This window comes from Thamnophis elegans, chromosome 2 (assembly GCF_009769535.1).
Source record: "Thamnophis elegans isolate rThaEle1 chromosome 2, rThaEle1.pri, whole genome shotgun sequence".
Taxonomy (NCBI): Eukaryota; Metazoa; Chordata; class Lepidosauria; order Squamata; family Colubridae; genus Thamnophis; species Thamnophis elegans.
In genome coordinates, this window is record NC_045542.1 from 57,485,441 (window position 1) to 57,508,875 (window position 23,435).

Genomic DNA, 23,435 nt, shown 5'->3' on the forward strand with positions numbered 1-23,435 from the left:
TCATTTTCAAAATCAGTGGTCCAGCTTTGAGGTAAAAGTTTATCACTTAAAGAAATATTTAAAGAGAGAAGCAAACATTTCAAAAGTAAAGTGTTCTATTTAACTTCACGTAAGAGAGAAATAGTTTCCGAATTATTTTAAAATAGCTACTATGCTATATTGTGGGAAATTGTTTCTCTCTTTATGTACAGGTCATGAAAAGAGATGAGAAGCAAACTTGACACAGAATTGATAGATATAATTTATCTACTTTAAAAACGCGATGTCAGCCAGTTTGGGTCTCAGGGGGCTCAATTCATCAATTCCAGGGTTCAAGCTGCTTGAAAGCTGTATAAAGGTTATACAAGCACACCACTGATATACTGTGTGTATTCAGCAGGGCCGGTCAACCAGTTTAAAATACACAGACACTCTGCCTTGGTAACTTTCTTCCAGTCTTCAGATAAATGGAGGAGTGAAATGCTATTAAGCAAGAAAAATAAGACTTTCTTCAAATAACTTCAGTTTATGCAAGCAACCTGCACGGAAAGTAATCAAATGCCACAATTTAAAAAAACACACACAATATCGAGTCATTCACACACATCGTGATTAATGGCTGAATTCCCAAATGTGAAAATTGTTCAGAAATCATATTTTTGTTACTGGCAGCGTTCCATGCCTTACAAAGGTCATAGATGACAAGATTACAATCCCTATTTCTTTAGCAAACATGTGTAACCTTGTAGAACACATCTTGCCACCAAGTTCATTGTTGCATCTCCAGCATCGGAATGTACAAAAGATACAGAGATTCTGTCAACAATCAAACAGTTCTCCAAGTTAGGAGGTGCCAGTAGTTGCTTTCAATATAGTTCCTTAAAAATGCCTTGTTTCCTCAGAAGTGCTTAATGGAGTTTATTCCCAGGAAATGGGAGTATGCACAATGCTACTGCTTTGCATTATACATTTTTCTTGATTGTTACTATTTCTAGAGAAATGGAATGTTGGAAAGAAATTATGTAAAGCAGGGGTGTCAAACTCAAGGCCTGCAGGCTGGATCTGGCTCGTAATGTGGTCAGATCTGGCTCACTGGGCCATCCTGGTCTATCCAATGTGAAGAGGAGATCAAGCCAGTGTGGCTTTGGCCTGGCAATGCCCAATGCGAAGAGGAAAATGCCAGCAGTTTGGGGAAGGGGGTCAAGCTGGCCACACCCACCCAGTTGGCCACACCTACCCAGTTGGCCATGCCCACCAAGTCACCCACACCCACCCAGCCACCTGAGTTCAAACCACCATGGCCCTGATGCTGCCCTCAATAAAATTGAGTTGACCTTAACAAAATAGCTCTCTAAAAACTGAAGTGTCAGAAAAAAGAACAAAAAAATTGAAAATAGGCTGAATCAAACCAGGAGCTGCAGAAAAATAATAATAATAATCTGACCCAGAACATGCCTGACATCACTACTCTGGAAAAAATCTGGTTCATTGATATTGCAATACCAAGTGATGCATGTATCAAAGACAAACAACCAAAATATTGCGATTTGCAAATTGAAGTTGAGCAATTGTAGAGGAAGAAATTAACAGTTATACCTATAGTAATAGGAAACCTTGGAGCAATGCCCAAAAGGCTGCCTAGGGACATGGAAATGACTTCAAAAAAACCACCCTACTTAGAACTGTCTATATACTCAGACAATATTTTAATAGCTCTTAGGTCCTTGAACTGTTAAGTTTTTACCAGTCACAGACTGTGAATAGAATTGAAGATTAACAACAACAACAATAACAACAAAACAACAACAACAGCAATACTATCCCCCAAAGCTAAGAAGCTGCTGCTCCATTTTAAGTCTCTCATTCCTCTGCAAATCCAGTGACAACCTCCCTGCTATTATGAACTTGCTCTTCTTGGGGAAGTAGAACTTTGGGGTTCAACTTTTTTCTTTGCAGCAACATTTCCATCTTGTCTGGATTTATTTTCAGGTGAGCTCTGGCTCATCCCACCCATTATACAAGTGAATTAAGGCAGGTAATGAATGTTTTAGACACACAACATGCTGATTATGCATATGTGAGCAGAGTTTTTTTTTAACCAGCAAGAGTGCATATCATACTGAAAATATTTTGTTTAGCTACTCTCATACCATAAACCACATAAAATCTGAACTTTCATCAGTTAATTGATTAATAACGGCTATTCCAGCATAGCAGCACACCAGACGGGAATGGCAAACTCATGAGAGGCTGGTAGTAATGGTCAGAGAGATTTAATGCCTGGTGTGATTTAGGTTTGTGGTACAGTAGACACTTGTGTGATGGAAAGGGTTTTGTTTGTTTGTTTGTTTGTTTACTGAGGACTTTATGATGGAAAGAACTCAGAAATGATGGTGCCAGAGCAGGGATGTAAGGAAGGACATTGAGGTCTCAGGTGGTTTGAGAGTCAAGAAATCAGAAAAATGAAAAGGACATTTTATCCCAATGATGTGAACCAGTGACGTGCGGTGAGGTTTATGGCTGGTGAGGCAGTCTTCTCCCCCAACATCCCACTGTCTAAAGCACTTTCTTTCGCCCTCCCACCTGAGTTCTGACAGGCAGGCAAAAGAAAGCGCCAGAAAGTGGAGTTGTCAGCAGGCGGCACCATGAGCTCCATTCTGGACATCCGGAACCTCTACCAGAACCTGATCAACCTCTCGCTGAGCGAAGAGCTTGACGCGCCCACCTCCGCCTTCTCCTGCGGCCACTCGGCCTGTTCCTCCGAGGCGGTGCTGCGTGGTGGCAGGGACTCGGCGGTGTGGTCACTGTGCAGCCCCTGGAGCCCCAAAGGCGAGCAGCCACAGCCCCTGCTGCACCTGGACCGCTTGGTCAGCCTGATCAAAGGCAAGGTTGCCCAGCTGCTGCCGCCCCCACTGCCGGCCTTCCCACCGCTCAAGCCGCCTGCTGCGCCTGCCCCATCGTCCCACTACAAGATGGAGCTGTGCCACACCTTCAGCTAGAGGGCCACTGTAAGTATGGTGCCAAGTACCAGTTCGCCCACGGCTTGTCCGAGCTGCGCTCTGTCAGCCGCCACGCCAAGTAAAAGATGGGGCTGTGCCACAAGTTCTACCTGCATGGCGAGTGTCCCTACGGCTCCTGCTGCCACTTTATCCATTTCCCCAAGAAGGCGCAGATCTTCGGCTGCCACGGGGGTGCCTCCGCGCACCTCCTGCGCCAGAGCGTCAGCTTCTCGGGGGTGCTCAGCACCCACCACATCTCCCCGCTGGTCGGCCTGCCCGACCTGGCCTTTGCCCGTTTGCCCTCTGTCTCGCCCCTGCCCGCCTCCGCCAAGCTCCTCTTGCCCATCTTCAAGCACCTCTTTAAAGTGTATGCTGCCCGGCCACAAACCAGGACATGTTTTGCTGTATGGCGGGCCGAGGCAGCATGCACTTTAAAGTGCCGGCATGCCTTCCAAGCTGGCCATTCAGCGGGACTTGGCCAGCCCGGAAGGCATGCCGGCACTTTAAAGTGCATGCCGCCTCGGCCCGCCATACCGCGAAACATGTCCTGGTTTGTGGCCAGGTGGCACGCTGGCACTTTAAAGTGCATGCCGCCCAGCCACAAACCAGGACATGTTTCGCTGTATGGCAGGCTGAGGCGGCATGCACTTTAAAGTGCCGGCATGCCCTCTGGGCTGGCCATTCAGCAGGACTTGGCTGGCCTGAAAGGCATGCCGGCACTTTAAAGTGCATGCCGCCTTGGCCCACCATATAGCAAAACATGTCCTGGTTTGTGGCCGGGCGGCACCCTGGCACTTTAAAGCATGGCTTTAAAAAATTAAAAAATAAAAAATAAAAAGTAAAAATAAATTTGTCAACCCCCGCGACAGCAGAGGCGGGTAAAACACACACACACACACACACACACAATAAAAACAAATTACAATTACTTACATTACAAATAATTTTGAATCCCCCCCTCACTCCGTCTGATCCACATACCTTTTCCAGCTGTGGATTTCAACTCTCCTCTTTCCGCCCGCCATGATGAAAGTGTAAAAAATTAAATAAAAAAGCAACTTAATTAGGCAAGGCTGCAAAGCATGATTTGCTGCTCCCAGATCAGGAGGCAGGAGAATCACATGCCTCCTTTGCATATGGAATTTTTCGCCTTTTAACCCTTGCTTAACTCTTAAAAGGCGAAAAATTCCTTATGCAAAAGAGGCCCATAGTTCTCTCGTCTCCCCCTACAGTTAGCACTAAGCAGACTCAGAGTCACTGTGACTTGGAGTCTGGCAGCAACTACCTTGGCCTTTTTAATTATTTTAAAAATTCTTTCCTTTTCCTCATGAGACTGGTGAGGCCCCGCCTCCCCTGCCTCCAGTGACTGCACATCCCTGATGTGAACCATGATTACAAACCTCATACCTGGTGAGACAAAAGTAAGCAAAGGAGAGGTGAGAATTCTGTAGTTCTCCAGTTGTTGAATTAAACTACAACTACCAGTATCCACATGATTGGCCATGCTGGTTGAAACTGCTAGGAAATGCAGTTCTTCAATATCTGGATGTCCCCAGGACTCTCCCTCTTGAATTAAGGGCAAAGGAGTGTATATTCCCTTTTGCTTTAAGCCCCATCTTAGATAACCAGGAAAAAGAGAATGCTACGTACGTATGTATGTATGTATGTATGTATGTATGTATGTATGTATGTACGTACGTACATATGTATGCATCCATCTATCTATCTATCTATCTATCTATCTATCTATCTATCTATCTATCCATCCATCCATCCATCCATCCATCCATCCATCCATCCATCCAGTTTTACAAGAAAGCATAAACTTTTCTCCTTTCTTCCTTTTTTACTGAAGAGAAATGAATACTGGGTTCCAGTTCACAAGCATACAAGAATGAGGCACCTATAGGCAGTCACATCTAGCCAGATGCTATTTGAAAATGATGAGAAGGAAAATCATTTAATTGCTGGAGTAACAACCAACAAAGCAATGCCAAATGCAGAGCTGGACTAGTATCATCCATTGGTATCATTTTAAAATGAATTTATACCAGTCTGGAATTTTGTTACTTATGTTTTATGTTCTGCTATGCTATGTTATTCATTCACTGTTAAATTAAGTGTTTTAATTTAATTTCAATTTAAATATACAGTACTCTAAAGGCAATGCCTGTGCTCTAGAATGATGTGCCCTCAACATCTGGATAGCCCCTACTCTGATGGTGTTTCAAATGGCCTTGAACATCCAGGCCTTTGGCAAGGATGATAGAAGCTCCCTTTGAATTGTGTGGGCCTTCTTTTTCAGTCCTGCTATGGTTTTGTCATCTTTGTGATCTTTCACTTCTTCACTGGGTTTAACCCACCTCTGCAACATTATTGTTACTCACAAGGCCCCTGGAACTTTTCCAATCCACCTTCTCAGTCTTATTTTAATTCATGCACTCAAAAGCCCAATTGAAGCCCATAAAAGCCTTCTAATAGCATGGGAGAGAAATTTTGGCTATGAGATTGAACTGGGCAAATGGTGGGATCTATGGAGTAAGACTATTAAACTTATAATATCTACAGCGTTTAAAGAAAACATATACACAATGGTTTATAGGTGGCACTTCCCCCTAACGAGGTTAACCAAAATGTTTCCTGGGTTATCTCCACTGTGTTGGAAATATGGAAGAAGGGATGGCACATTCTACCATATTTGGTGGTCCTGTACTGAGGCCACGAAATACTGGAGAAGGATTCAAAACTGGCTAAAAGAGGTTACCGGGGCAAGCATGGAATGGAAACCTGAGAATTTTTTATTAAGCATAAAACCAGAAAATATGAGTAAATCTATATGGCATTTGAGCCTACATATAATTGTGGCCGCAAGAATAACCTATGTGCAATTTTGGAAATCTACTTCCATACCATCGGAAGATGTCATAATTAAAAAGATTTATGAGTGTGCAGAAATGGACAGAATGACGGGTTGGCTGAGGGACAAAGGAGAAATTATTATCTTAGCTGGAACCTATGGTATATGTGGGCGACAAGGAGAACAGAAGGGGGAAAGTTAAATAGCTGTTAGTTGTTAACAATGGGAACTAAAAGTGAACATGGGTATTGTAATAGATCCCTGAACTTTGTAACGAGAAGATCCTGGTTAGAGACTAAACAATGAGGAAGAAGAAAAAAAAAGTTGGGCTGTGAATGACTGTCACCGTGGGGGGGTGGGGGTGTTGTATGTTTAAAGTTGTATTTGTATTTGTATGTCTTATTTAAAATATATATATATATATATAACCAATAAAGATTATTTTAAAAAAAGCCCAATTGGGCTTATTATTCAGGGAGGTCTTGTTTTCAGGGAAACAGGGTAGAAAGTGCCTTTACCTCATGGAAGGCAGCAACAATTCTCCATATTCTAGTTTCTTTATCTTTAGAGAGGGAGGGCGACAGCCAGACAGGACTACTCATAGTTGGACAATAGGGAGCAGATTCCTCCCAGTTTCTCTGTCACTTTTGACAATGAAAAAATAATGAACTTTTTAAAGACTGATACAAGGAGAGAAATTAAAGCTTCTGGTAACCACAGTCAGTTTCATCTATAGATGCTAAGAGTAATAGGAAAAACAATAGAGTTCTTACACTGGGCTTATTGATAGTGAAGCTGGAACATTTTGCCCTCCAGCGATTCCTTCAGGGGAAATTGCTGTGTATATTTAAGTGTCTAAGAAAGGGAGACATAGGCAGAATGACCTGTTCAGAGAGTATGTGTGGGTGCTTCAAGTAGTAAGTGTGGGTGTTCAGCTTCATCTCTGCCTCTCCTCTCCTCTCTGTGCCCAAGAGTTCAGGGACAGTCAAGAACCAGAAGCAGGCTGGTGGCACCTTTTCAGACTAACACATTTAATTAATAGGCATGAGCTTTCATGAGCTCCTTTCATCAGATGCAGGACGTGGCTGACCTGATATGGGATTCATCCACTCCACGCAACTGGTGAAGGGAGTTACAGTGCTCAAATCCGACTCATTTAATAAAGTATGCTAGTCTGAAAAATGTTACTGGCCTGTTTGAATTAATGCCACCCAAACAGTGTAAATGCATTGCACGGTCTTTATAGTCAGAAACGGCACTCGGTTATAACACATGGGGGATTATCTGGAAAAATGATCACTGCCACCTTTTGTGGTTTGGGGATCTGGAAGGCTGCAAAAAAATCTTATGAACTTATGAACAAATCTTATGTTGCTAATTATGAGGAAGCATCAAACAAGACAAGCATTCAGCGCTGAACTTTGCTGTGTTAATGAGAACTAAGTAAAATGTTGCTATTTTACTTGGAAGAGAACATGTGTCAGGGAAACATATTAAACATAATATTGACCAAGCTTTTTAAAAATTCTCCTGCTCAGTACTTCAGTGCGGTTCTGCTCTTTTAAGGATTTGGCATGGGTTTTTTTTTGCCAAAAGTTTTTTTATTTTTTAACATACATATAATATAATCCAAAGTATACCATTACATCTTAGCAAACATTTTTTGAATATTCAATAATATATCAATTCCTCTTGCCATTAAACCTCTTCAATTTTTATTTGCTCTTCTGCTTTCCATCACCATATTGTAGTCTATTTCATCTTCTGCTCTCCTCCTCTCCCTCTTTCCTCCCCCCTACCTCCTTTCTTCCCTCTGCCCTCTCTCTCTTCTCTACTTCCCCTTGCTCTCTCCCTCTCCTCTCCTCTTTCCACACCTTCCCTCTCTCCTACTCCCTCCCTCCTTTCTACTTCCCTCTCTCCTGTCTCCTTTCTCTCTCTTTCTTTCCCTTCCATTCTCTATTTTATGTGGTGTATTTCTGCCTTTTAGCAAACTCCATTTATTATCAGTGGCATTAGTAATTTTATTCCCAAAGAAAAAAGAAAAAAAAAGATTATTTTCCACATTGCTAGTTTTTCTTTTTTTATATACAAATTCCATTTGTTTTCTCCCCCCCCCTCATAACAACCTCTTTTTTGGATGCAGTGCAAGACGGATTCAAATTTCCCGCTATCCTCATACTACTGTTACATACTTATACATCATTAGGTGCCCATATTTTTATCTCATTGGCATGTTTTTCAGGGGCTTGGGTGCATTTCATTTTGCTTTTCAACCCCCACACCCACCCCCATCAGACAAACCATACAGAAATACAACATCAGGGACCCTATTTTGTCTTAGCAATATCTCCCATAGTAATTGTGTGCCTCTCCCTCTCCCTCCCACCCTCCCTCATTCCCTCTCCATCTTTGTGTGGGAAAGAGAGAGAGTTTAAAACTTTGGTGGAGAAATTCCTTACTTATTTGCTTAAAACAGTGTTTTTCAACCACTGTGCCGCGGCACACTAGTGTGCCGTGACATAGTGTAAGGTGTGCCGTGGGAAAATTACTTTATATATAGTCAATATAGGGACAGAGTTAAATTTTTTTAACATTTTCTAATGGTGGTGTGCCTCGTGATTTTTTTCATGAAAAAAGTGTGCCTTTGCAGAAAAAAGGTTGAAAAACACTGGCTTAAAAAACATTATTCTGCTATTTGCGTGTCAAAGGCTCAAACCAAGACCTTAAAGGAAGATTAAGCATTATATCTTAAATGCTAAGATAAAATGTCTCTCTCTTCAGTCAAACTTCTCTCTCTAGTCAAATCAAGTCAAGACTCCTAATGACTAGCCAGACAGGTTCATAGTGTTGTCATAGTGTTACAGGAGTAGTTTTCCTTCTTCTGAGATGTTTTTTGATTTCTCAATTTAATTGTGATATGTTTTATGGCCTTCCATCAAGAACTAAGGCTGCCTTCAAGATGCATGGAAGTTTAATATTTTTTATATGGCAATGATAGCAAGATTATTATATGCACAAAGATGGAAGACTATTGACACACCCACAATGGAGGAATGGATTGTAAATCTATTAGAATTAGCAGAAATGGCAAAATGGATCTGTCAGGGAAAAACAAGTGCTTTCTTAAAAGACTTGAAATCTTTTATGGACTTTTTGTTAAAAGAAAAAAAAGTGAAATGAAGATGTAACGGATTTAGTGGTAGAAAAAGATGACAACTTAATATGAGGTTGAAGGGATTTTAGGAAGAGATAAGAAGGAAGGGAGATGATGAATATGTCATTATCTGATGAAGAGAAGGTTGGAAGCCATTATAACTAGAGTTTTTTTTCACTTTCCTTTCTTTTCTTGCATCTACTTCTTTCTTCTTTCCCTCATTTCTTAAATACCTCTTTTACTTTATATAACATTTTCACTAGAGACAATCAAAAAGAGCTACAGCTGCTTTCAAATACAATAACACTAAAGGAAGAAAAAAATTTGACTGAGCAAAAACAATTTTGTGTGTACACAAGACTGGAAGCCAACTTTCAGATGCTCAGTTCATTCACCTTAACTTCCTCCTTCTACTTGCCCATCTCTTGTAATCAGTGAGGGAAAAGGAGAGTTTGGTATTATAGAATGGATTTGAGTGGCTCAGTTTTCAGTACTTGGACCAAAGCTGAGAAGATATGGGAGAAAAAGGAAAGAGAATCATTGGGAAAAAGTCTTTGGAGGAAGACAAGCTGCAGTGTAAGAAAAAAGAGAAGAGGCATTTTGTGTATGGACATCAGGGAAGAGAAAACGAAGCGCCTATATGTAAATAAAATTGGGTTTTCCAATGATGTATACAAAGTATGGCAATTATTGTTCATTCATTCATTCATTCATTCATTCATTCATTCATTTGAGGCAATTCTTTCAAATGTTATCTCTAAATGAACAAAAACCAATTGAGGAGCCATCCAGCTAGAGTATTTGGGCTGGGATTTGTACACATTTATACCCTCACTGACAGGCATACAAGATTTTAGCCTGACTGCATATAAGGCAGCCAATAACTGAACCTGAAATGTGCCTTGGCCTCTTTGTGCACAATTCACTTTCTCAGATTGGGAATGTTGTTTCTTGTTTTGTGGCCAGTTCATAAGATTATTAGGCACAGGGATAGACAAATGCGTGTTCACGTCAGTAGTAATGGTTCTAAGGTTTCTGTTTCTGAATTAAGTTCTGATTCACAGGCTAGCATTTTACTGGTGTGTCAAAACGCAAAAGTCAATTTCACAAATTTTCTATTCTCTGAGAGCCTCTTTTGTATTACCAACTTATTTAAAATATTTGTTCAGTGCCCTCCATACCAGCGATCCCAGGGAGGTGAGACAGCAAATAGGTCATAAAATATTAAAATATGTAATACAGATATCAGATTAATGAGGCTTAGCAGAACATTTCAGAAAAAGGGCAAAACTGCTTGGTCAGGTAAGCAGAGCTCCAGCTAGAAAGCGGGGCCAGGGAGGGAAGCAAAAGCATTTTTGAATGAAACCATATTACCCAAAATTGCTAAGTGGCACATAATTTGCACAGTGATTGATTAACTCTTCAGAGAAGAAAGTTAATCAAGTAATGGGCATGAAAGTGATACTGCTTACTTGTCCATCAATACTGTTAGCATTTTGTCCCTCCCCAGGCAGCTTAACGGGTGGGTCCACAAACGGCTAATTGGAAAACAGAGAGATGGGATAAATATGGACCATCTCACCATGGATGGGACTGCACAAAAGCTACACCCACATTTAAGTAGTAAAAATTGAGTCAGTTCTTGGATGGAGCTGTATTTCAATGAAAAGAGAAAGGGAGAAAGAACGCTGCCAAGGAAAAGAAGCTGTCACATAAATAATACATACCAGGTTATATATAACTCCCAGGGTTATTCTATTGACTGGGCTACAAGTTATCTCTTCCTAACAGCACATTTATCACTTGCAACTGCTGATGGCAATCTCTATTCCTTCAGGGGCTTGTTTACACTGTCAAGGATCCCAGTTTTCAGAGAAGCTAATATCCCTGAATTAACAGTCTCCCAGGGCAAGGAAGATGTGGCTGATTCCAAGGTAACAGCCCAAGGGACTGTCAAGCTAACATAATAGGATTGATCCAGGAATTTGGGAGAGCTCCAGAGATAGCAGCAACTGCAACCCAAGCCATCTGCCTCTGCCCGTTGTGTGAGAGTTTAATATCAGCCATGATTATGCTGGTCCTAGGAAAGTAAGGAGTGGGGAGAGTATCCACAAGGCAATTGGTATAAAAAGCATCTGCTACGCAAGCTTGTCCCAACCATCTGTTGATACATAGACATGAATGCACCTCTCCAGCATGCGTCCACCTTTAGGCTTTCCCCACTCCATTTTGCTAGGTTCAGTATCCCAGGGGCATTTTCCAATTCAATTCACTCTTTTTAATGTGACCTAACCTGATAGTTGAACTTGTGCCTCTTTGAGTGACAGACTCACGCATCTTTCTCTCTGTTTTTTTGCCACAGCTTCTCTTACTGTCTACTCCTCCTGACCTCATTTCCATCAAAATATGTCCAGGAAAGTAAGCAGCTATCCTCTTTGCCTCTAAAAGGCAGCTTAAGGTCTTGCTCTTTCTATCTTGATATCAATCAGCATAAACAGGAGAGACAATTGCAAGAAGAGGATCACTTTGTCCTCCAGGGTCTATTCAATCACCCCAGCCTCCTTAATCGCAAACAGATTAAACACACACAGCCAGAGAGAGCTGAAATGAAGAGTAAGAAGGATGACAAAAAAAGAGAACGCACTAGGAAATGCAGTAGATGTCAGTTTCTACTTATTTTTTAATTTCATCTTTTACAAGCCTTTTGCGAGCTAACATGATTAAGTTCTTCACACAATTCATTAGCATCATGTTGAAAATCCAGTACATATTATGCTCTCTGAGTAATCCAATTAGCAAAACGTATTTATTTAACTGGAATATTAGCTACATACAATCCCAGATGAAGTCTAGCCCACGATCCCTGAGTTTTGTTCACAACTCTGGGTTCTTTTCCTTTCTATAGAGAGATTTATGCAGATACAAACAATGCTGGCATCTTTGCTTTACATGAACAAAGGTGATGTGAAATTTTCTTCTCAAATACACAGTTTCCAGCAACAGAATGGGCTATTGCTGGGAGGCTGATTTTTGATCCCTCAGCTTTGAATACATTTGCTTCATAATCCCCCATTTTTATATGCATATGCATGCTTTTCCATATATGGCTGCTACATTTTAACTGTGTTGCAGGGGCAGGTTCTCTGCTTTATTGCAAAATGTCCTTTGTACACACGTCCTTTGGGTTATTCCATGTTGCACATCATTCACCAAGCAATTGGGATAATTTGCTAAATTATCGTAAAATGAAAAACGCATTTCTCAGTTTTATTCCATTTTTACCATTTCCACCTACGGTAGTTAACAGATCTTGTCATCATATCTTTTTAGGAAATATGAATTTTGAATCTTTTAAAGAAAAAAAATAAGGTAGAATGGTAGCTATATAATTTTTCCTTTTGAGAAAACAATAATCTTGTTGAGTCTTAAAGATATATGGGCATCATCACGCAGGGTTTCTTGGCCATAGTAGAGAAGCAGGCTTCTTCTAGGCTGGTTTACAATCTCCCATTCTAGTCTCTACCAGAGATGTCCTTAAAGCATGATTTAAAAAAAATATATCAAGATTGCAGCTGCAATGGGGCAATTACAGCTCTGCTTAATTTTATATGCATCTTGCATAAAAAAACCTGCTTCAATTACCCATCATGGATAACATCTTGGCTTTTTTATATAGTCTACAGACACTTCTGGCTAATCATAGTATACTCTGGTGGAATCCCATCTAAATACTATCTTAGCCAAAGCTGCTTAACATGTGCACAGAGAAAAGGTCAGTTACCGATGAGTGTTCCTGCTACCTTCTAAGGCTTGAATGTAGTTTTATTCTGAATGTGGTTTAATAGTCATAATTTCCATTTTCCTAGGTTTCACTTAATTAATGTACATTTGATTTATCATGAAACATGATGGACCAACCATATTCAGGAAAAATGCCATACATGCTGAGTTCATTGCTTCAGATTCTGTGCCCTTTTATCTAAAACCAGAGCAAAACTGGTGGCTTTTTGAGAAACCCCAAATCCTAATCCTGGCCCTACTTCCCAGCTCTAGGACTATTCTTCTCCTACCCTTGTCTTAGAGCCTCAGCCCTCTGCTTCTGGGACTTTCTAGTAAGGACTCATCTTCCTCATTTCAGTATTGTTAACCGAGGGACCGTTTTTTTGAGGAATGAACCTAGGTTGCAAAAAGGATCTCCCTGTGATTGTTTCAGCACTGAAGGTCATATACAATAGTGCAACCATCTATTTTACATATGGACAGCTTCCTGCGTATTGTTAGATGTTTCAGCAAATAGCCAAATGTACATGAGGTACACTGAGAGGGGGGAGTAGGTAGATAAGACCCCCCCAAAAAAGCCCTAACATGATTTTAGGATGCGCCTAATATAAATCCTACCCCCAAAATAAGCCCCAGTTAAGATCATCAGCTAGACATAAGCATTTAGTGGTGTATTTTCCCCAAAATAAGACCCAACTGGAAAATAAGTCCTAACGCAGAAGCCAGGGTGAATCTCAACATCAAGCAGTGTTTCAAGCTGATGATCTCAATTCTTGCATAAAAATCCAAATGGCTCTACTAGCTGCAGATATAAAATCCTGAGATTTAACTCTTCTCTCTCCATCCTTTGCAATGCCTTCAGGTCTCCTGCTGACATGCTGCAGCCTCTAGGGGCAATTAGCAGATGTCAATTAATGGGTGAAGAATGGGATGGGCAGGAGGCAAGCAATCTCTCATTTTTTATGAAATGAGGACACGTGGGTGTATTTATCAGAGTGTCTTCATTTCAACCCAGGCCCCCAATATTGGTAGAGAAGGGAACTTCCTTTAGCTGGGCTTTTGAATCAACCAGCCAGCTAAAACTAGCTGAGCCTGGAATAGTTAACTCATTTTCCTCCATCTGAAGCCTTAATGACTCTGATTAATTTCTTTCCTCCTTTAAAGAAGCCCTGGAATTAGCAATATGCTTGCACACCTCACTCCCCCCTCCCTTTCTTCTTGATATTTGCAGATTGGGAAATTAATTTTCCCACTCTGGGCTGCCCTATTCAGCAGCCAGGCAAAGTGACAGAGAGTCCAACTTCCCTTCTTTATAGGCAACATGGCAAGGCTCTGGAAGATAAAGAAAGCCATCTTGCTATTGTCTTCTTGCTCATATTTGCAGCTCAGGGACAGTTTTTGTTTTATTCCCCTTTTTTATTATCATTAGGCCAGGGTTTTTCTTTCCCTCCCCCGTCCTCCCCCATTTTCCTCCCTCGAACTGCCAGCAAGTGCACGAGCCAGACCTGATTTATGATTATTAAAACCAGACAGTCTTTGGCAGAAGGCAAGGGAAGAACAATGTGAACGTGCTTCCCCGCTGACAAATACGAGGGGTGTGCTTCCTATGATACCTCTGGTCTCTTCCCCCTCCCCCAATCCCCACCACAGCATCCAAAGCAAAGTGTAGGGATGGTGAGTGTTTGTGTTTTCGGCTTTCTATAGGTCTGCACTTCCTTCTTGCCTAGAGGGAGTTCTGCCTATTCTACATATCCATTTTCCTTACTGCTGCCCTGCTCCGAAATCTGCAACTGCAGCACAGCGAGGCAGAAAGCAGAAGGGGAGCCTCTAAGCCCAGCCTGGGAGGTTCAGCCCTCCCTGCACTCCAACCCCCATTTCACCACCCTTCCCATGGCTAATGGGCACCACAGTAGGATCACACTTCCAATGGAAGGAAGCTGGGTGTGTGTGTCTCTCCCAGCTCCCCCCACCATTGTTTCTTCCCATTCTGCCTTCTTTCCCTCCCATCCATCTTGCCCTTCCCGTTCCTTGGCTTTCACTGCATTTCAACAATGCCTCTTTCCATCCCTTTTCAACTTCTTTTTAGGCTGCTTCTGTATCACCTTGAGGCCATTGAGAGAGAGAAAATGTTTCAGTCCCAGCCTCCCCCCCATCATCCATCAGCCTGGGACTGTGGTCTACTGTGGATTCAAAGAAGCCCACTGGAAGAATGTTACACTCGGAAGGCATTTCCCTTCACTCCTTTTTAAGAATAGTACACACTTACTTTCAGGCTTCCCTGAAAAATGCCTCATTCCCTGGAATATATTTACCATTGGGCACGAAAGATTCTAATTCTAATCTTCTGTTGCTACGCAGTTAAAAAGGCAATTATGAAGCATTAATTAAACAGATTTTAAAACCATTGGAATGGTGCAGGAAAAGCTGTTGAAGTGACTTGTATCACCTGCCCTGTCATGTGTTAATAGTGCATTAAGTCCTATGAGCTACCAATTACTGGCCAGCAACATCTTCCATGATTTGAGGGCATTCGCCCCCCTCCACACTCTTTGCAATCACAAATATTGCTGGAAGCCAACCATATTGCTCCTTCAGCTATTGTATTCCAGTTATCCATGTAAGCAGGATTGTTAGGTTGTTTGGCCTCCCAAGTGAAAAGCTAACTACACATTGAATGAAAACATATTACAAAGACCCAATACTTTATTAAAAGGGAGGGGTGGAAGTTTTGGAGAAAGAGGAAGAAAGAAGCAGCTTTATTTTTCTGTCATTTTATGTTGCAGACTGAGTACAGTAGCTTTATTCCTTTACAATTCTAAATATATAAATTGGTTTGTTGGAGATGCTAGGTTAAAATCGTGACATATAACCTTACTGCTGCCCTTTACCAGGCAGGTTGTATAATTTCAGTGGTGAAATATTTAACTAATCCTTCTTTTATCCTCTTTATTGTATTTTTCAGAGTATAAGATGCACCAGAGTATAAGATGCACCAGGATTTTGAAGAGGCAAATTAAAAAAAAAAGGTTTTGCACTCTGCAGACCTCCCCAAAATGGCCCATTTTCCACAAAAACGGGCCCATTTTTTTTATCAAAAAAGGGCATGAATAGCCTTTAGAAGGCTTGTAGAGTGCTCCTGGGAGCTGGGGGTGGGGGTGGGGGAATGAGCAAAGAATGATCTGTTTTTCGTGAAAATGGGCCCATTCTTTTTCAAAAAAAGGGCATGCATAGCCTTTAGGAGGCTTATAGAGTGCTCCTGGGGCTGGGGGGCAAAAACAAGCAAAAATGGCCTGTCTTTTGCTCATTTTTACCCTCCCCAGCCCCCAGGAGCACTCTGGAAGCCTCCTAAAGGCTATGCACAGCCATTTTTGCAAAGTGGGTGGGGTTTGGGGAGGCCAAAAATGCCGTATTCAGTGTATAAGATGCACCCAGATTTTCACCCTCTTTTTTGAGGGAAAAAGGTGTGTCTTGTACTCTGAAAAATATGGTATTCCTCTCTCTTCAATAGCAATAACACTTAGACTCATATACCGCTTCCCAGTGCTTTGCAGCCCTCTCTAAGCAGCTTACAGAGTCAGCATATTGCCCACAACAATCTGGGTCCAAATATTTTAGCATGTTTTAACAATCCCCCATATACATTTAAACATTTCTTTTTCTTTCTTTCTTTCTTTCTTTCTTTCTTTCTTTCTTTCTTTCTTTCTTTCTTTCTTTCTCTCTCTCTCTCCCTTCCTTCCTTCCTTCCTTCCTTCCTTCTTTTATTAATTAAATTAATTTACTGTCCATCTTCCTGTCCCTGTTCTGACTCTCTTAGAAACAATATCAAATAGTAGCAGTAAAACAACTATTTTGTAAAAAAAAAAAGAAATTAAAAAAAACTCACATATTTGATCTCAGACTAAGTAATTCAAGGCAGTGTCTTCTGGAAGCAGCCAAAATGTCTTGGAATTGAACTCAATTATTGTGGTTTACATGTTGCTTACTTATGTTTTTATTCTTGAATGGGCTACTAAAGAATAGGTAAGAAATGATGGAGATTGATATTTCCTGATATTTAGTTGACTTGCTGGAATTTATTCTTCCACTTTAGCAAGGCCAAACGTGAATTTTAGTACCTGATTCAACGGACAAGTTCATCAACTTTGGAGAATAACTTGGACTTCCTAGTTATGAAATTCCGGGTAGGTTTCAAGGTAGACACAGATATTGCCATAATAATAATTTCTTATGGCATTATCTAAGGCAGCTACAGTATCTATTTCCACCTAATGGGAAAACTAGATTTATTGAAATACATTTACTGAATACCTTTCATTCTGCCTGTGAAAGAATGAAAAAAGTAAACATCATTGGCCAGTCTGTCACATGACCTTCCAGATATAGAAATTACTTAAACCTAAGTTTTCAAAAGAACCAAAATAAGTTTCATACACAGAAGATGTGTCATTAAGGCAAAGAAATTGAAAATGAAGTAAAAAAGCTAGTAAAATAAAGTGTATGTGGGGGGTCTTTTTTTCCCAGGTGGAAATTAGACAGTCATTGACTACTGAAGACATGAAGATTTGATACCAGTGATTTAAAACCACCAATGAGATATTGGCATAGGGGTCATAATGTAAGACAGATGACAGCTTGAGATCTATCTACCCTGTGCAGATATTCAAAGGAAAAAGAGAATCTGAAGACACTGGAATGAAAATCCAGATTTTGCTGGCCATGACAGGAAGCCAACTTACTTTTAATTGGAACCCTTGATTAACTCTTTGGGGAATTTAATTGCAGCTACATTTTAGGATAGGCGGCCTGTCATTTCAGCAGAGTTGCTATTATTGCAAGTGGGGAGAGAATTAATCTTGGAGTGGTAGAACAATTAGGTCACAAAGAAATGGGCTACTTTCTATTTTCCCGTGAAGAAGACAATGGAAGTGGAGAGAGAGGGGCAGAGAAAACAGTAGGCCTGTTTGTGTACATTAAGGGCATCACTTAATTATCACTGGAAAAATCAGACATTCAAACACTAAAGTCTTTCTATTCTTTTTACGCTAATAATAAAGGGAAAAGTCTATACAAGTCACTAGAAAACCACTATTTTTTTCTCCTGATAAATTCTGAAAACTCATAATATTGCCCTTCGTGTTTAAAGAAATCAGGCTCCTTTTATAGTACTAGTAAACAACAGAGAGAGGCTGAATTTCATACAATGATTCAATTAGATCCATTTACCACAAAGTTCATCATGGGAACAACATAAAATAGTTGTACTGGAATGAAATTTACATGCAAGATCAAGATGTATGAATGAATGCTTACCATATGCCACAGAAGTCAATGTTTCTTTTTAAAGGAGCAATATTGCTTTAAAACCTATTTTATTTTATTCTTCCTCTCAAGTAGCCAGTAATTCTATTTTTCAGGAGGTATACCATGTTCTGGAATTCGCAACTGTCTCTGTAGCGTTCAATAGATGTGGGGGGGGGGGGAGAATGCAAACCCTCTGATAGGAATTGACCAGAGTAATCGTATCAGGGAGATGGATGGTATATACATTTAATAAATACATAAATTGCATAAAAGCCCTTCATGGTATTGGACCTGGGTACTTGAGAGACCGCCTGCTGCCAATTACCTCCCAAAGGCCCATTAGATCCCACAGATTAGGCCTCCTCTGGATTCCATCTACTGGCAAATGCCGCCTGGCTACTACCCGGAGGAGGGCCTTCTCTGTGGCTGCTCCGGCCCTCTGGAACGAACTCCCCATGGAGATTCGGACCCTCACCTCCCTCCAGGCTTTCCGTAAAGCCATTAAAACCTGGCTGTGCCGGAAGGCCTGGGGTTGATGAGTTCCCCCCCTTGAATTGTGTGACTGTTGATTGTTTTTTTAAATTCTCTTTGTATCTTGTTTGTTGTATTACCTTGTTGCTTTACCCCCCCCCCCTTTCTGGGTTTGTTAGACGCCCTGAGTCCCTCCGGGAATAGGGCGGCATATAAATGCAATAAACCTTCAAACCTTCAAAAATGGCTTTATACAGAGCCAATTGGATGTAGTGGTTAAGACATCAGGCTAAAAACCAGGAGATTGTAAATTCTAATCTTCCCTTGGGCATGGAGCCAGATGGGTAACTTTGGGCCATACTTTCTCAGCCCTAGGTAGCAGGCAAGTGCAAATCTCTTCCCCAAAAAACCCTCAGCAAGGAAAATTGCAGGGATTTGTCCAAGCAGTAATGGGAGTCAATAACTGAAAATACACCAAAAATGATTTTTATAAAGAAGCCTTCCTCAATGCAACAAAATTGGTCAGTGTGCATGTGTTTGAAAAGGAAGTACAAAGGATTATTTCATTGGTGTTTTTCATAATGGAAATAACTATTTAGATCAGGGGCAATTGTCACACAACTGCTCAGAATGAGGGGACACTAAAATCAAGGGGGTAGCTAATAGTTTAGGATCACTCTGATTTAAGGCACTTCCTTTTGGTCTCTCCTGATTCCCAACAGGTTTACTGAAGTCAAAGTAATACTGTAGCTCAGCTCCAGATTCTAGAAATACACACTTATTTATTCTTGTATCACTTATTAAATTAATTCTATCTTGAATACAGTGGGAAATTCATGCATGCCATTAATTTAAATCTTGGTGCTCTCTGGGCTTGGTTGTTGTTTTTTCATTAACCAAACTGGGTAACATCATCAGTGTTAGCAGGGACATAAACTATGTCTGCACACCATTAAAAATAGACAATCAACAGCCCAAAAAGGAAATAAAAGACCAACACACATCCTCACCAGCAAGCAACACCCAGGTAACCAGAGCTCAACAAGAGTAACATTAGACCAACAATCAATAAGTAAACAATATCCCAGTCAAGGAATTTCAAAACAAGCTAACAGTAAACATTCTAACCAAAGAAACCACTAAGGTCATTCCACCAACACTGACAGGACAAACTACTGGAATGTAAAATGAAAACAAACTCTACTCCCAACAAGTAGTGCTGATGTTAAAATAGAATAACAGAGTTGGAAGGGACTCTAGAGGTCTTATAGTTCCTGCCTTGGCAGGAAACCTTACACCACTTCAGACAAATGATTATCCAACATCTTAAAAACTTCCAGTGTTGGAGCATTTACTTCTGGAGGCAAGTTGTTCCACTGATTAATTGTTCTGTCAGAAAAATTCTCCTCAGTTCTAAGTTGCTTCTCTCCTTGTTAGGTTCTTGTTGCTCTCTGAATTTAGTTGTTTTCTTTCCAACGTTTCATTATCCAGGCTAGGTAACATCATCAATGGGAGTGGTCTTGAACCCCACTTCTTACTTTCTAGTTGTGATGGTACCTAATTTGGGTAATAAAAACCTGCAAGAAAACAACCAAGCTGAGAGAGCACCAAGGAATCTAACCCTTTATTTCAACCCCAAGTATAAATACTATTCTCTATCATTAATTTATGCTTCCCCTATCAGGATGTGGAAACTGGTTCTCACACAGTTAGAAGTAAACAACTTAGTAATAGATCATCACACCATTACCAAATGAAGGAAAAGAATTACTACTAGTGCTGTACATAGTGCAGATGGACAAAAGAGGCAAAAGGAATTGAGCACCATCTATATCACTGTTTTTTTTCTCTTTTGGTTCATGATTTATTACAGTATGCTTGCTTAATGTTTGTGTTCTGGGAAATATTTAATTGAAATATTTAAAGTATAAAACCCAATATTGTTTTATATCATTTATAAATTTTATTTAGACATTATTTTATGTGTAGTATACTGTAGTTTAGTTTACTGTAGTATCAAATATATAAAAAATGCCTAACAAATATTTTTAAAAGATTGCAGTACTTTGCTTTGTCAGCTGAGAGAAGCCTAACACTGTGTCCCTGATCAATTTGGAGAAGAATTCGCCTTTTCAGTTAATCCTTGGCATGAAAGAAGGCACTGTTTTCTTCCATAGCATTGCAAAAAGAGAAAAGAGGAATTTGTTGAAAGTTGAAATATTGTTTATGTGCATTTGAATGTTCCTGAGAACAGGAATCTGACCTAAGCAATCATTAGTGAAGAAAGAAGGCTTATTTACAGGCGACACATTATAGGGTAGGTAGGTAAGAAGTGCCAAGGAATTTGTGCTCTGTGTGTGTTTGTGTGCATGTGCCTGGAAAGGAAGCAGAAAAACTTGACATCAGCAGGTCATTTCTTAGCAGTTTCTTTGACAAAGAGCAAGCAGAGTCTTAAATAAAGAGGGGTGGGGGGCACAGAATAAACCTTGAACTCTCTGTCTATCCCTTAGTATTCCCCTGTGGTCACTAGATCATGAGATGTTGAAGAGTCAGTGTTATTAGCCTTAGACAGCCACTTGAGACTCAATTTCCTCATTCATTAGTCACTATAAGGTAAATATTCATGTTTCCTCTAAAGCACCTTCTCTCAAGCCAGAGGTTTCTGTTAAGATATTATTTTCTAGCATTGAAATTCTGCATTTCTGGTCAAGTACTAACCAAGTCTGAAACTATTTAGTTTTTTCAAGATCAGCCAACATCTGGAATTGCCATCTCTATTTTGCTGGGAAAAATGTTATTATAACCATAATATTAATAATGAGTACTTGATATTGTAATGGGCCACTCAAATAATATTTGGCCACAGCATAAATCTTAGCAGCTAGCAAAAATGGAAAATCATTTAAGTCTGACCAACTTTATACATGTAGTAGAAGCATTTGCTGCAACACTAAACAACTAATTTCTACAACACTGTTGAATTATTTACTAAGACTGTATTACTAGTATTTTTCTCTTCCTTCCTAGTACCTATTTCTTCCCACTTATGACTATAGCCATGTTGCTTGTATCTTTACAATTTATATTATTTTATTTGTTCCTAGTACAAATACAGGAACAACAAATTGTACCTAATGCAATTTGATTGCTTATTAGTAACCTTTGACTATTACTAAGTGTTGTATCTTATGATTCTTTATGAATGTATTTTATTTTTCTTTATGTATACTGAGAGCATATGCACCAACCACACTTGGCCAATAAAGAATTCTCCTCTCTTCTCTTCTTTTTATTACCAGTGCACCAATGTAAAACTATTATTGTTACTATGTCACTAAATCTGTGGTGTTTTTACTGCAGTGTCTAAGTAGTTGTTACTTTTTGATTCTTCACAGCTAGTCAGGGAAAAGAGATATAAATATATAACATTCACTGATGACATGAACCTTGGTCATTGTTATAAAGATAAGAAGAACATTGGCTTTTCACACAACAGCGTACTGTGTTTGCACATATAAATGGCAGTTACTCATAGGGTGTCAGAAATCATCTCTCCATTCAATATTATATAATTGTCCCTTTCCCCACAACTATGTGATCACTCATATTTATCCAGCGGCATAACTAAAGAATTAAAAGCCAGCCAAGTACCTATCCCTCCATGAGATAGAGCAGTGATCAGAACATTCAAGCTAAGAGACATTTATTCCAGAACAATACTACAAGTGGGATAGGATGCCAATTTTCTCTTTGAAGCAGAACTGAAACTAAGCTAAGCCCCTCTAGTTACGTCAAACACTGTTTTCAGTCTTCAGATTCACATGTGAAATCAGTTATCAGCTTGGATCCTTGAAGGTTTTCCACACACAGTACTCGAGAATCACTTATTTCTTATCATTCTCTTTCTCTCTTTTATAATGGATTTTGCTACAAAAATCTTGTTATTTAGCAGCTCACACTCCCTGGATATCTATCCCTTCCCCTCAAGTATGTTTTTCATACTTCACTTCTAAAGTTGATCTGGATGTAGACTGTTTTTTTTTCCCCTTTCTGCAATAAGTTTCATAATTTCAATTGCCTGCAAAATGGTAACACTTTCCCTGTAAGCATGAGAGTTGGAAACTTGATTTTCATCACAGAAGATTAACATTCACTACAATGTCATGTCACTGAATATGAATAGCCTTGGAATGGGTTTGACTCCACAGAACCAGATCTATTCAATGGCCTAGTGAAGAACCAAAATCTATGCTAAGAGCAAATGTGTATGGAGATATAATTTCAGATCTATTTATTTATTTGATTCATCACAATCATTTCTATACCTGAGTGACTCTTGGATGAATCAGTCAAACACAGATATAGCTGAAGTGTTGAATTAAATCAGACCAGACTCCACCAAAGCAGTGACCTGCGGTGAGGTTTATGGCTGGTGAGGCACTGACACAGGGGTTTCAAATTTTTTTAAACTTGCGGACTTCAACTCCCAGAATTCCACAGCCAGGCATGCTCAGTTCCGATTTAAAGCTAAAGCATTTTTCTCCTTTGCGAAATAGGTTTTCCTTCATTCTTTTTCTTCTCCCTCCCCCTCCTTCCTCCCTCCCTCTCTCCCTCCCTCCCCCCTCTCTCAAACAGACACACGCACACAGAGAAGTTGGATCCCTCTCTCACTCACTCACTCTCTTTTTTTTGCATAGAAAAATTTTATTTTCCATTTTCATAGCATATAATCACATGTATACTATTACATAGTCAATATCATGTTGTATTATTAAGTAATTACATCAATTCATCTTACCATCAACTACCAAAAAAAAAAACAACCCAGTTATCGGCTCTTCTACTCTCCATACACCATATTTATACCTTATCCGACACTTTCTTCCCCCTCTCT

General features: G+C 40.1%; 1 pseudogene; it reads left to right on the plus strand.

Moving 5' to 3' along the window:
- The first annotated feature begins 2,624 nt into the window (after positions 1-2,624).
- On the plus strand, positions 2,625-20,318 carry LOC116523920 (annotated as a pseudogene).
- The last annotated feature ends 3,117 nt before the right edge of the window (positions 20,319-23,435 follow it).